The 14,210-nt window shown below is 41.9% G+C and overlaps 1 long non-coding RNA gene across 1 annotated transcript in view; it reads left to right on the plus strand.

Moving 5' to 3' along the window:
• Nucleotides 1–14,210, plus strand: part of LOC148108191 (uncharacterized) — a 25,693-nt gene continuing 11,483 nt past the window's right edge. The window contains exon 1 of the long non-coding RNA XR_015721172.1: nt 1–127. This is a non-coding gene — a long non-coding RNA (uncharacterized LOC148108191). The remainder of the gene's footprint in view (nt 128–14,210) is intronic.

Below are 14,210 nucleotides of genomic sequence, written 5' to 3' on the forward strand. Positions count from 1 at the left end.
TCGGCGTTGCCCACGGACTCCCGCGAGATGTCTCAATCAATGTTGCAGCGTCTGAGAACAGCGAGATGCCGCGAGACTCCTGGATCGTGGTCTAATGGGTGCGATCGAGTCACGCCTTCGTCAGCGGGTGAGTGGTTATCTGAACAGCGTGAATGTGGAGGGCGATTAGTAGCGCTGTTTTCCTTCGTAGCCTCTTTCTGCTTATCTTTTTCCTCTTGCAGTCCTGATGTGAGGAGAATATCTTAAGTACCCCGGGAGGTTTTCTGCGCCATCTGCCGCCCGGGAAGGAGGCCGACAATCAGGTGGCTTTTCCGGTTAGACTGTGGATTATCCCATGGGGAGCTACCCGTGGCTCCAAAGGTCGCTGGTCCTTTGCTTGCCGTAAGCTGGGGTGTGAGTGCATGTGTCTACTGTCTTGAGTCTTCGGTTACGGAAGAAGTCATGTCGGTCGCAGGAATGCCAGTGGGGTGCAAAGGTGTAATATTTACGCTACTAGATACAGTAGCCATGTTAGAACTGGAGCCCTCACCAGTACATTTTTGAAAGATGTATGCTAGATTCCTTAAGACTTCTGTGTCGCGGCTGTTCCTGGGAAGACCGGGGACTCTGTAGGGTCTGCTGATGTTTTGTCCGCTTAGATTACTTTTCCTGAAGACTTGCATTTCCAGGTTTTGGGAGACCTCATAAATGGTTTTCGGGTGTAGCAAGGGGCTGAGGGACCTAAACAGTCTATTAATCTCCAGAAGGGCAGTAACAACTGCTTTCTACTCCAAGCGTGACAAAGATGTTGAAATTAATTTCTAAGCTTCTAAATTGTCTCTATTGGGTAACTTTACTGGAATTAGATGCGTGGTCATCAGTGACCAGAAATTTTCTAGCTGCAGATCAAATCTGCCACCAGAATTTTGTTGAATTTATGTTCAATGAATGGTTTACATTTTTAAAGTGATTGGAGGAAATCATCAGGGAAATACAGATCAAAACCACGATGAGAGACCACCTCACACCAGTCAGAATGGCTCAGATTAACAAGTCAGGGAACAACAAATGTTGGCAAGGATGCTGAGAAGGGGGAACCCTTTTACACTGTTGGGAATGCAAGCTGGTGCAGCCACTCTGGAAGACAGTGTGGAGGTTCCTCAAAAAGTTGAAAATAGAGCTACCCTATAACCCAGCAATTGCACTACTAGATATTTATCCAAAGGATACAAACATGATGATTTGAAGGGGCATCTGCACCCCAATGTTTATAGCAGCAGTGTCCACAATAGCCAAACTATGGAAAAATCCCAGATGTCCACTGACCCATGAATGGATCAAGAAGATGTGGTATATATGTACAATGGAGTATTAGCCATCAAAAGAATAATCTTGCCATTTGCAATGACGTGGATGGAACTAGAGGGTATTATGCTAAGCGAAATAAGTCAGAGAAAGACAAATGTCGTATGATTTCATTCATACGTGGAATTTAAGAAGGAAAACGGATGAGTATAGGGGAAGGGAAGGAAAAATAAGATAAAAACAGAGGGAGGAAACCATAAGAGCCTTTTCACTCTAGGGAGCAAACTGAGGGTTGCCAGAGGGGAAGTGGAGGAGGGGGTATAACTGGGTGACGTGCGCAAAGCAGGGCACTTGATGTAATGAGCACTGGGTGTTATATGCAACTGATGAATCACTAAATTCTACCCCTCAAACTAATAATACAGTTTGTGTTAACTAAATTGAATTTAAAGAACTTTTTAAAAAATATTTTGTTTATTTGACAGAGAAAGAGAGCACAAGCAGGGGAAGCCGCGGGCAGAGGGAGAGGGAGAAGCAGGCTCCCCACCGAGCGGAGAGCCAACATGATGCTAAACAGCCGGCGCCATCCCAGGACCCAGGGATCATGACCCAAGCCAAAGGCAGATGCCCAACTAGGCCACCCAATGTACCCCTAAATAATTTTTTAAAACAAGGGGAAAAAAGTGATTGAAAGAAATCGAAGTTCACGACATGTGAGAATTATATGAAATGCAAACTTTAGTGTCCATAAATGTGTATATATATATATTTTAAGTAGGCTCCACACCCAGTGTGGAACCCAGAGCAGGGGCTTGAACTTTTTTTTTTTAAAAGATTTTATTTATTTATTCGACAGAGATAGAGACAGCCAGCGAGAGAGGGAACACAAGCAGGGGGAGTGGGAGAGGAAGAAGCAGGCTCATAGCTGAAGAGCCTGATGTGGGGCTCCATCCCATAAGGCTGGGATCATGCCCTGAGCCCAAGGCAGACGCTTAACCGCTGTGCCACCAGGCACCCCTGGGGGCTTGAACTTCTGACCCTGAGATCAAGACCTGAGCTGATATCTAGTTAGAAGGCTAACCGGCTAAGCCACTCAGGTGCCCCATATATAGTTTTTTTTTTTTTTTTATGGTATATATCAGTTTTACTTTTCATCTTGAAACCTTGTACATAATCCCCCCCTTTTTTTTAATGTTTTTTTATTACATTATGTTAGTCACCATACAGTACATCCCTGGTTTCTGATGCAAGGTTTGATGATTCATTAGTTGCATATAACACCCAGTGCACCATGCAATACGTGCCCTCCTTACTACCCATCACCGGTCTATCCCATTCCCCCACCCCCCTCCCCTCTGAGGTCCTCAGTTTGTTTCTCACAGTCCATAGTCTCCCATGCTTCACTCCCCCTTCTGATTACCCCCCTTTCTTTATCCCTTTCTTCCCCTACCGATCTTCCTAGTTCTTATGTTCCATAGATGAGGGGAACCATATGATAATTGTCTTTCTGTGTTTGACTTATTTCACTTAGCATTATCTCCTCCAGGGCCGTCCATGTTGCAGCAAATGTTGAGAACTCGTTCTTTCTGATAGCTGAGTAATATTCCATTGTATATATGGACCACAGCTTCTTAATCCAGTCATCTGTTGAAGGGCATCTCAGTTCCTTCCACGACTTAGCTATTGTGGATAATGCTGCTATGAACATTGGGGTGCGTATGGCCCTTCTCTTTACTATGTCTGTATCTTTGGGGTAAATACCCGGTATTGCAATGGCTGGGTCATAGGGTAGCTCAATTTTTAACTTTTTAAGGGACCTCCACACTGTTTTCCAGAGTGGCTGCATCAACCTGCATTCCCACCAACAATGTAGGAGGGATCCCCTTTCTCCACATCCTCTCCAGCAATTGCTGTTTCCTGCCTTGTTGATTTTTGCCATTCTAACTCGCGTAAGGTGGTATCTTAGTGTGGTTTTCATTTGAATTTCCCTGATGGCTAATGATTTTGAACATTTTTTCATGTGTCTATTAGCCATTTGTATGTCCTCATTGGAAAAGTGTTTGTTCATATCTTCTGCCCATTTTTTGATTTGTTTATTTGTTTCTCTTGTATTGAGTTTGAGAAATTCTTTGTAGATCTCGGATACCAGTCTTTTATCAGTACCATCATTTGCAAATATATTCTCCCATTCCGTGGGCTGCCTCTTAGTTTTTTTTATTGTTTCCTTGGCTGTGCAGAAGCTTTTTATTTTGATGAAGTCCCACAAGTTCATTTTATCTTTTGTTTCTCTTGCCTTTGGAGATGTGTCATGAAAAAGGTTGCTTTGGCCGATGTCGTAGAGGTTGTTACTTATGTTGTCCTCCAGGATTTTGATAGATTCCTGTCTCACATCGAGGTCTTTCATCCATTTGAAGTTTATCTTTGTGTATGGTGTGAGAGAGTGGTCCAAGTTTCATTCTTTTGCATGTAGCTGTCCAATTTTCCCAGCACCATTTATTGAAGAGACTGTCTTTTTTCCACTGGATGTTTTTTCCTGCTTTATCAAAGATTAGTTGCCCAAAGAGCCGAGGGTCCATTTCTGGGTTCTTTATTCTGTTCCATTGGTCTATGTGTCTGTTTTTGTGCCGGTACCATGCTGTCTTTGTGATCACAGCTTTGTAGTACAGCTCGAAATCCGGCATTGTGATGCCCCCAGCTTTGTTTTTCCTTTTCAATAGTTCCTTGGCGATTCGGGGCCTTTTCCGGTTCCATACAAATTTAAGGACTGTTCTAGTTCCTTGAAAAATGTCATTGGTATTTTGATCGGGATAGCATTGAAAGTGTAGATTGCTCTGGGTAGCATGGACATTTTAACTATGTTAATTCTTCCGATCCATGAGCATGGACTATTTTTCCATCTTTTTGTGTCTTCTTCAATGTCTTTCAAGAGTGATTTATAGTTTCTAGAATATAGACCCTTTACGTCTCTGGTTAAGTTAATGCCAAGGTAAAGTATGGTTTTTGGTGCTATTGTAAATGGGATGGATTCCCTAATTTCTCTTTCTTCAGTCTCATTATTCGTGTATAGAAATGCAACTGATTTCTGAGCATTGATTTTGTATCCCGCCACATTACCGAATTGCTCTATAACTTCTAGTAGTTTGGGAGTGGAGTCTTTTGGATTTTCCATATAGAGTGTCACATCATCTGCGAAGAGAGACAGTTTGACTTCCTCTTTGCCGATTTGAATACCTTTGATCCCTTTTTGTTGTCTGATTGCTGTTGCAAGGACTTCTAGTACTATGTTGAATAATAGTGGCGAGAGTGGGCATCCTTGTCGTGTTCCTGATCTTAAGGGAAAGGCTTCCAGCTTTTCCCCTTTGAGAATGATATTTGCTATAGGCTTTTCATAGATGGCTTTTATGAGCTTGAGAAATGAACCCTCTATCCCTACACTCTGAAGGGTTTTAATCAGGAAAGGATGCTGTATTTTGTCAAATGCTTTTTCTGCATCTATTGAGAGAATCATATGATTTCTGAATTTTTGTTTCTGAATAAAATCTAAGACACTGATAGATTTGTGAATGTTGGACCACCTTTGCATCCCAGGGATGAATCCCACTTGGTCATGATGGATAATCCTTTTAATGTACTGTTGGATCTATTAGCCAGGATCTTGTTGAGAATTTTGGCGTCCATATTCATTAGGGAAATCGGTCTGTAATTCTCCTTTTTGATGGGGTCTTTGCCTGGTTTGGGGATCAAGGTAATATTGGCCTCATAGAATGAGTTTGGTAGCTTTCCTTCTGTTTCTATTTTTTGAAATAGCTTTAGGAGAATAGGTATTATTTCTTCTTTGAATGTTTGGTAGAATTCCCCAGGAAAACCGTCCGGGCCTGGGGTTTTATTTTTTGGAAGATTGTTTATCACTGACTCAATCTCTTCATAATTAATTGGCCTGTTTAAAAAATCAATTTCTGGGGTGCCTGGGTGGCACAGCGGTTAAGCGTCTGCCTTCGGCTCAGGGCATGATCTCTGCATTGTGGGATCGAGTCCCACATCAGGCTCCTCTGCTATGAGCCTGCTTCTTCCTCTCCCACTCCCCCTGCTTGTGTTCCCTCTCTTGCTGGCTGTCTATCTCTGTCAAATAAATAAATAAAATCTTTAAAAAAATCAATTTCTTCCTCTTTCAGTCTTGGTAGTTTATGGGTTTCCAGGAAGGCCTCCATCTCTTCCAGATTGCTTAATTTATTGGCATATAGATGTTGATAAAAGTTTCTAATAATCCTTTCAATTTCATTGTTGTTGGTTGTGACCTCTCCTTTTTCATTCATAATTTTATTAATTTGTGTCTTTTCTCTATTCTTTTGGATAAGTCTTGCCAGAGGTCTGTCAATGTTATTAATTCTCTCAAAGAACAAGCTTCTAGCTCTGTTGATCTGCTCTACTGTACTCCTGGTTTCTAATTCGTTAATTTCTGCTCTAATTTTGGTCAACTGCTTCCTCGTGCGTGGATTAGGCCTGTCCCTCTGTTGCTGTCCAGCTTCTTGAGGTGAGAATATAAAAACTGCATTTTAGATTTTTCTGTTCTTTTGAGTGAGGCTTGGATGGCTATGTATTTTCCCTTAGGACCGCCTTTGCAGTGTCCCATAGGGTTTGGACCGTTGTGTTTTCATTCTCGTTGGTCTCCATAAATTATTTAAATTGATTTTTGATTTCCTGGTTTATCGAATCATTCCTGAGCAGGATGGTTCTTAGTCTCCAAGTGTTTCAGTTTCTTCCAAATGTTTCCTTGTGGTTGAGTTCCACTTTCAAAGCGTTGTGGTCTGAGAATATGCAGGGAATAATTTCAGTCTTTTGGTATCGGTTGAGACCTGTTTTGTGACCCAGAACATGGTCTATTCTTGAGAATGTTCCATGGGCATTAGAATAGAATGAGTATTCTTTGGTCCTGGGGTGTAGTGTTCTGTATATATCTATGATATCCAACTCGTCGAGTATGGCATTCAAAGCCTTTGATTCTTTGCCTAGTTTTTGCAAGGGTGTTCGTTCTATTTCTGATAGTGGAGTGTTGAGGTCCCCTACTATTAATGTATTTTTATCTGTATGTCTGTTTTTTCTGGTTAAGAGTTGGCCTGTGTATCTTGCTGCTCCCCTGTTGGGGGCATATATATTTATAATTGTCATATCCACTTGTTGGATACTTCCTTTAAGAATAATATAGTGCCCTTCTGCGTCTCCAACTATAGTCTTTAGTTTAAAATCCCATCTATCTGATATGAGAATTGCTACTCCAGCTTTCTTTTGAGGTCCATTTGTGTGAAAGATGGTACTCCATCCCTTTACTTTCAGTCTGAATGTATCTTTGGGTTTAAAATGAGTCTCTTGTAGACAGCAAATGGATGGGTCACGTCTTTTTATCCAATCTGCAACCCTGTGGCGTCTTATGGGAGCATTTAGGCCATTTACATTGAGCCTGATTATTGAGAGATATGATTTTAATGATGCCATGTTGCCAGTAAAGTCTTTGTTTCTATCGGTTGTGACTTTGTGTTCTGTATCACTCTTGGGGGCTTTTTACCTTTATAGAACCCCCCTTAATATCTCCTGTAGGGCTGGTTCCGTGGTTACAAAATTGGTCATTGACTGGCGATTCTGGAAGGTCTTTTTTTCTCCATCAATTCTGAATGACAGCCTTGCTGGATAAAGGATCCTTGGCTGCATGTTTTTCTCTGAAAGAGCTTTAAAAATGCCCCCCCAACCCTTTCTCCCATTCCAGATCTGTGTAGACAGGTCTGACGTAATTCTGATGCCTTTGCCTTGGTACGTGAGAAATTTCTTTGCCCTGGCCGCTTTCAATAGTGTATCCTTGGATCTAATATTTGCGAACTGCACTATGATGTGACGTGGCGTAGGTTTGTCATGCTTGATCTTGGGAGGGGTTCTCTCTGCCTCTTGGACATGAATGTTTGTTTCCCTTGCTAGATTAGGGAAGTTTTACAATTTGTTCAAATATCTCTTCTAGACCTCTGTTTTTCTTCACCCCCTCGGGGATGCCAAGGATTCTGACTTTGGATCGTCTGAGTCCGTAATCTCCCGTAACCTACATTCGTGGGTGTGGATTTTTTTAAGTCCAGCTTCTATTTTCGCTTTTTCTTCTACTAACCCATCCTCCATTCACTAATACGTTCCTCTGCCTCATTTACCCTGGCCGTCAGAGCCGCTAGTTTTGACTGCATTTGGCTCATAGAATTTTTAATTTCTGCCAGATTCACTCTCATTTCCGCCCTTAGAGATTCTGTATTCTCATTAACATTTTCCTTAATACTTTTTTCAAGTCTACACATCATCTTGACCATTGTTATTCTGAATTCCACTTCTGATAATTTCATTACATCCATATCCATTAGTTCTGTGGCAGAGTCCACAGGCTCATTGTCTTTTCTTTGCTGGGGGGGACTTCTCCTTCTCGTCATTCTCATGAGGAGAGGTTGTGGGGTTGTCCAGAGCCCAAATTACTGACCGGGACCCAGGCTGTGCACCCTTGTTTTATAGGGATCTTAGGGATGTGGGCTTCTTGATTTTTCAGCCTGCCTTCTGGGGGAGGGGCCAGCTGCGCTGATACTCAGGCAACCCTGTTTGGGTAGGGTCTCCGTGTCTCCTCAATACTTAGCGCTTGAGATGTTCATTTGTAGAGATCCAGATGTACCTTCCTGCGTCTCAGGCTGATTCCGTGGATGTTCAGGCTGGTCTGGTACCTGTCCAACTCGACTCAGGGGACCAGCTGAAAAAGGGGTCCCTTATTCCTCTGCCATCTTCAGCTCTCCCAATGCTGACATAATCCCCATGTATAGTTTTATGGGACACAACCACACTCATTCAGTTATATATCATCTTGCTGCTTTTGCCCTAAAAGCCAAGTTGAGTAGTTATACGCGAGACCATATGGCCTGCACAGCCCAGGATATTTACTATCTGGCACTTTATAGGTAAAATTTGCCCACTCCTGAGGCACATGAGTTAACAGTCAAGCTGCTGGCATTCAGTAGAATTAGATCAGTTGTCTTATCTTTATGTTAGTTTTTTTCTTTTGCAGTGGCAGACTACAATTTCTGTATGTTTAGCAGCAGAATTTTACCGTTAATCTCTTTTTGATGTTGTGGAATTTAAAGATAATTTTATTCCTCAAAAACATGACTCTGGTTGCTCTGTTGATGTGCAGGGCCAGCCTATCAAGTTTGGTCATTTAGATTACCAGTCAGCTGAAATTATGAATTCATTCATTGGAGTTAACCTTTTTTTGTTGCCTGAAATGTCAGAATAAATTAGGCATAAAACTGCTTATGAGGCAGGGCACCTGGGTGGCTCCCTGGTTAAGTGTCTGTCTTTGGCTCAGGTCATGATCCTAGAGTCCCAGGATCAAGCCCCCACATTGGGCTACCTGCTCAGTGGGGAGTCTGCTTCTCCTTCTGCCCCTACCCCCATGAGAGCGCTCTTGCTCGCTCTCTCTCAAATAAATAAAATCTTAAGAAAAACTGCTTGTGGGTAATGAAGCTTAGAGGATCGGAGCAGTTTTTCCCCTCTGGTGTGTATATAGAGTTTATCGACAGTCACCAATCCAAATCGGAACTCAGAGGAGATACAGTAGTCTGTATAATCCTCTCATTAGGTTGGGTGCTTGACAGGTTCCTCTGACAAGTAGTCTAAAGGCATTCCATGACCTGTCCAACTTTACTACTTAAAGAGAGGTGATGGCCAAAAACCGTATATCCTGACAACTTTAATTCCTTCTAATTACATATCTAAGGCTTTAGGGTGTTGCAGTTAAAATTTGTGAACCAGTTCTCCTGTAGCATTTTAAGATAGATGTACAGGCTCTTCATAGGTGGGCCTCAGGTACAATACTTAGTTGGTCAGCTTGACAGATTTAACACTAGTAGCTAGAGGAGGTCTTCATATTTGCAGAATGCAAGGTCTAAGTAAAAGATTGGTAATTGTGAGACTTTGGTAATTGTGCTATCAAATAAAGTGGAAACTAAACATTGCTTTTGCATTCTGCACTGTGCATAATGGCATCATCGTGCCATTGCTGTTGCCCAGCGTTGATCCTGGCCATACCTTTAGGAATCTCTGTCAGGCTCTTCCCACCCACCGCCCATGTATGAGTTCATTACAACTCCATGACCTCGGAAGAGAGGTTTGCCTTCTGGCTTAAAGTTTTGTTTTGTTTTCCCCAGAATGGGGCATTGCTATGTTGATAGGAATAAAATAGAAGCAACCAGAAGAGAATCACAGGTTCCCACTCTGTCTTCCCAGCTATCATCAGTTGTATCCATCCACACTACCTGTTATCCTTAAATGGACCATCTTCATTGCCTTCTGTGGCTAGCCTTTTCATTTGTTCCCTCTATCCCCACCCCAACTTGGGGAAATCTCCAGCATTTCTTTCCTCTTGTGCATCATCAGATCTTCCACATCTATTGAATCCACACAAGTTGGCCTCTCAGTCACAGTACTGCACTGAAAGTACTGCACTCTGCCCTCATGTCCCTGCCCTGTCAGCAGAGGGCACGTTCCAGTTGATAACGGTTCACCAGCAGTGCGCTCGGAGTATCGGAACACGGACAGTTATCATCCAGGTGCATGCACTCACATGCGTGCTTTCTCTACACGCACACACGCTCCTCCAGGGTTTACGTATATTTGGAATTCCGCAATCCTGCACTTCCTATGCTAAGTCATTCAGGAGACAATGACAGAAGTGTAAGAAAGCATCTGTCTTTCTCATAGTAAATACAGAATTGTTGTCTTAAAGCTTGGAATTGCAGTACCGAAACTGCTATTTTATTCTTTAGATTGATTCTTTAGGTTGATTTTATTCTTTTGTTAATTTCAATTCTGTATATTTTCTTAATCATTGAAATTGATTATTTAAGGATACATTATGTCTTTAACCTATGTTATCTTTTACTAGACTTCCCTCTTATTTTGTTACTGTTGGTTGGTTGGATCTAAGTCAAACATTTATTTGTCTGTGAAAAACAGAAGTTGAATTCTTTTACCTCTGTGGTCAAAATCCTGTGCATAGCAAAATGCTGGTGTGTCCCAGAGATCAGCAAGTTTTGTCATTCCTCACTTTGAAACATCGATACCCTTGACAAGAGAGGAGGTTTCACTGCCTGTGATAAGCCAGGTCCTGCCTTTCTTCAGCTTCATGCCTTTCCCTTCCTCAGCCCATCAGGTGTCCTGGCCTTGTCCTTCAGAGGTCTCCGTGTGCTGCACATAGCTCCTTCTGGTGAGCGGTTTGTATTAGCCTCTTGAGTACAGTGCCCGTCCTAGGATCCCAGAGTCTATTCCCCTACTAGGAGGAAGTGGCTACTTTTTTGCAGTTATAATTACAGTAGTTTCCTCTTATCCGTAGGATATGTTCCAAGACCTCCAGTGGATGCCTGAAACTTTGGACAGTACTGAACCATATATATACTATGTTTTTTCCTGTACATACATATCTATGATAAATTAGGCACAGTAAGAGATTAACAACAATAGCTCATAAAATAGAATAATTATAACAATATACTGTAATAAAAGTTACATAAATGTGGTGTCTCTCTCAAGTTCTCTTATTGTAGTATACTCACCCTTCTTGTGATGATAGGAGATGGAAAAATGGCCACATGATTAGATGAAGTGAGGTGAATGATGTAGGCGTTGTGATGTATAGTTAAGCTACTTTTGACCTGACGGTACTTCAGGAGGGGGATCATCTGCTTCCAGACTGTGGTTGACCATGGGTAACAAACCACGGAAAGTGAAGGTGGGGACGTATGTAATGATACGTAGCGACACACGGTGATCTGTGATTATGTACAGTTAACACTATGAGGGCAGAGACCTATGCGTTTTATTCACCATTGTATCCTCAGAACACTCTACAAAGCACAGTGTAGGTCCTCAATAAGTACATTTATTTAACTGAATTAATGGCAGTTTCACCAGCTCCCCTCAAGCCAGACGAGGACCTGACTAGAGATCCATTTCATCTTCTCTTCACCTTACTTGTGGAGAGAGACGAGCAAACTGGAGAGTACATAGGGGGAGAGGTTAAAAAGTGGAGTTGGGATAAAGAAGGGGGGGTAATCAGAAGGGGGAATGAAGCATGAGAGACTATGGACTCTGAGAAACAAACTGAGGGCTACAGAGGGGAGGGGGGATGGGGGAATGGGATAGGCTGGTGATGGGTAGTAAGGAGGGCACGTATTGCATGGTGCACTGGGTGTTATACGCAACTAATGAATCATCGAACTTTACATCAGAAACCAGTGATGTACTGTATAGTGACTAACGTAATAAAAAAATATATATAATAAAAAAAATGGAGTTGGGGAAAGTTAAACTTTCAGAAGCTACAGTATAGAGAAAGGAGAAGAGTCTAAGAAACATACAAGCACAACGTCCTCCCATGCCAGATCACTGTGATTAGAAGAACTACCTCTTAACTTTTGTATTAGACTTCTAATATGTGTGGGTGTGTTTACCCATCTGCTTCCCCATCTAGACTGTAAACAAAGTGAGCTGTTACCTGCCACTGAAAACTCAGTGATGATGTGACCCAAACCCTAACCTGACTTAAAAAAAAATGTATGCTCGGGGCGCCTGGGTGGCACAGCGGTTGGGCGTCTGCCTTCGGCTCAGGGCGTGATCCCCGCATGATGGGATCGAGCCCCACATCAGGCTCTTCTGCTATGAGCCTGCTTCTTCCTCTCCCGCTCCCCCTGCTTGTGTTCCCTCTCTCGCTGGCTGTCTCTATCTCTGTCGAATAAATAAATAAAATCTTTAAAAAAAAATGTATGCTCTTGCTCAACGTCACCACCTCTATGTGCAACCACACTGACGTTCTCTGCACTTCTCCTACCTCACATTCTTGTCTCCTGCCCACAGCTGATACCCACCACTAGAGATACCTCTCTTTCCCCTTAATCCCTTCATTGGCTACTTCCATCTCCTTCAAATCTGCACCTAGACTCCAGTAGCTGTGGGAGTCTCCTGACTGCTCCTCGTAAGCACAGAAACACACCCAGACTGTGGGTTAGGTGCCCCCCTCCCCTTACAGCGTTTGACACCCTGTCATTTATCTGCTTGTTTACTTGTTCTGTGAGTGAAGAGCTCCACCTTTAATTACTGTATCCCCCAGTCTCAGTCCAGAGCTCAAAAAACTTTTATTGAGTAAGATGAAAATTTTAAATTAAAATCTATATAACAAAGCTTAACCATTTTAGCCATTTTAAGGAGTATAGTTCTATGGTATTAAGCACATTCACATAGTCCTGCAACCATTCCTCTAACCATCTCCAAAACTTCTTGATCTTTCCTAACCCAAACTCTACGCAATGAACAAGAACTTCTCATTCCTTTCTCCCACCAGCTCCAGGCAACTACTTTTTGTCTCATGAATTCGACTAGATACCTCGTATGAGTGGAATTGTCCAGTATTTGACCTTTTGTGACTGTCTTATTTTACTTAATGTCCTTGGGGTTCATTCATGTTGTAGCATGAGTCCAAATTTCCTTCCTTTTTAAGGCTGAATGATGTTCCATTGTATGTGTGTGCCACGTTTTCTTTATCCATTCCCCCATCAGTAGACATTTGGGCTACTTACAACTTTTGTCTGTTGTGAATAATGCTGGTATAAACACAGGTACAAAAATAACTTTTTGAGACCCTGTTTTCAATTCTTTTAGGTAGATATCCAAAGGTGGCATTGCTGGATCATATGGTAATTCTGTGTTTAATTTCTTGAGAATAACTTCACATCAGCTGTCCTGTACATCAGCTGCATGCATTTTACATCCCTTCCACCAGTGCACAAGGGTTCCAGCTTCTCCACATCCTCACCAACGCTTACTATTTTTTGCCCTTTTCCCTTTTTATTTATTTATTTATTTATTTATTTATTTATTTATTTATTTATTTCCTTATTTAAATTCAATTCAGTTAACTTATACTGTATTATTAGTTTCAGGGGTACAATTTAGTGATTGATCAGTTGCATATAATACCCAGTGCTCATTACTTCAAGTGCCCTCCTCAATGCCCATCACCCCGTTATCCCTTCCTAGCACCCACCTCCCATCCAGCAACTCTCAGTTTCTTTCCTAGAGTTCAGCGTCTCTTGTGGTTTCCTCTCTATTTTCATCTTCTTTTATTTTGCCTTCCCTTGCCCTCTGTTCATCTCTTTTGTTTCTTACTTCCACATATGAGTGAAATCATATGGTATTTGTCTTTCTCTGACTGCCTGACTTCACTTAGCATGAAACCCCCTAGTTCCATCCACATCATTGCAAGTGGCAAGATTTCATTCATTGGGTTGGCTGGGTAATATTCCATTACAGAAATATATCCCACATCTTCTTCCTTTCTAAAAAATTAATTTATATTAGTTTCATTTGTCAAATTTAGTGATTCATCAGTTGCATATAACACCCAGTGCTCATTACATTCAGTGCCCTCCTTCATGCCCATCACCCAGTTATACCTTCCCCCAACCCACCTCCCCTCCAGCAAACCTTAATTTGTTCCCTAGAGTTAAGAGGCTCTTATGGATTCCCTCCCTCTAGTTTTTATCTTATTTCCCTTCCCTTCCCCTATATTCATCTGTTTTGTTTCTTAAATTCCACATAAGTGAAATCGTATGGTATTTGTCTTTCTCTGATTGACTTATTTCACTTAGCATAATACCCTCTACATTCATCCACATCATTGCAAATGGTAATATTTCATTTTTTGATGGCTGAGTAATATTCCAGTGTGTGTATGTGTGTGTGTGTGTGTGTGTGTGTGTGTGTATCACTTCTTTATCCATTCATCTGTTGATGGACATGACGTCTGGGCTCTTTCTATACTTTAGCTATACTGTGGACATTGCTGCTATAAACATTGGGGTGCA

The sequence above is a fragment of the Ursus americanus genome, chromosome 22 (genome assembly GCF_024610735.1).
Source record: "Ursus americanus isolate L20-20 chromosome 22, mUrsAme1.1.p, whole genome shotgun sequence".
Taxonomy (NCBI): domain Eukaryota; kingdom Metazoa; phylum Chordata; class Mammalia; order Carnivora; family Ursidae; genus Ursus; species Ursus americanus.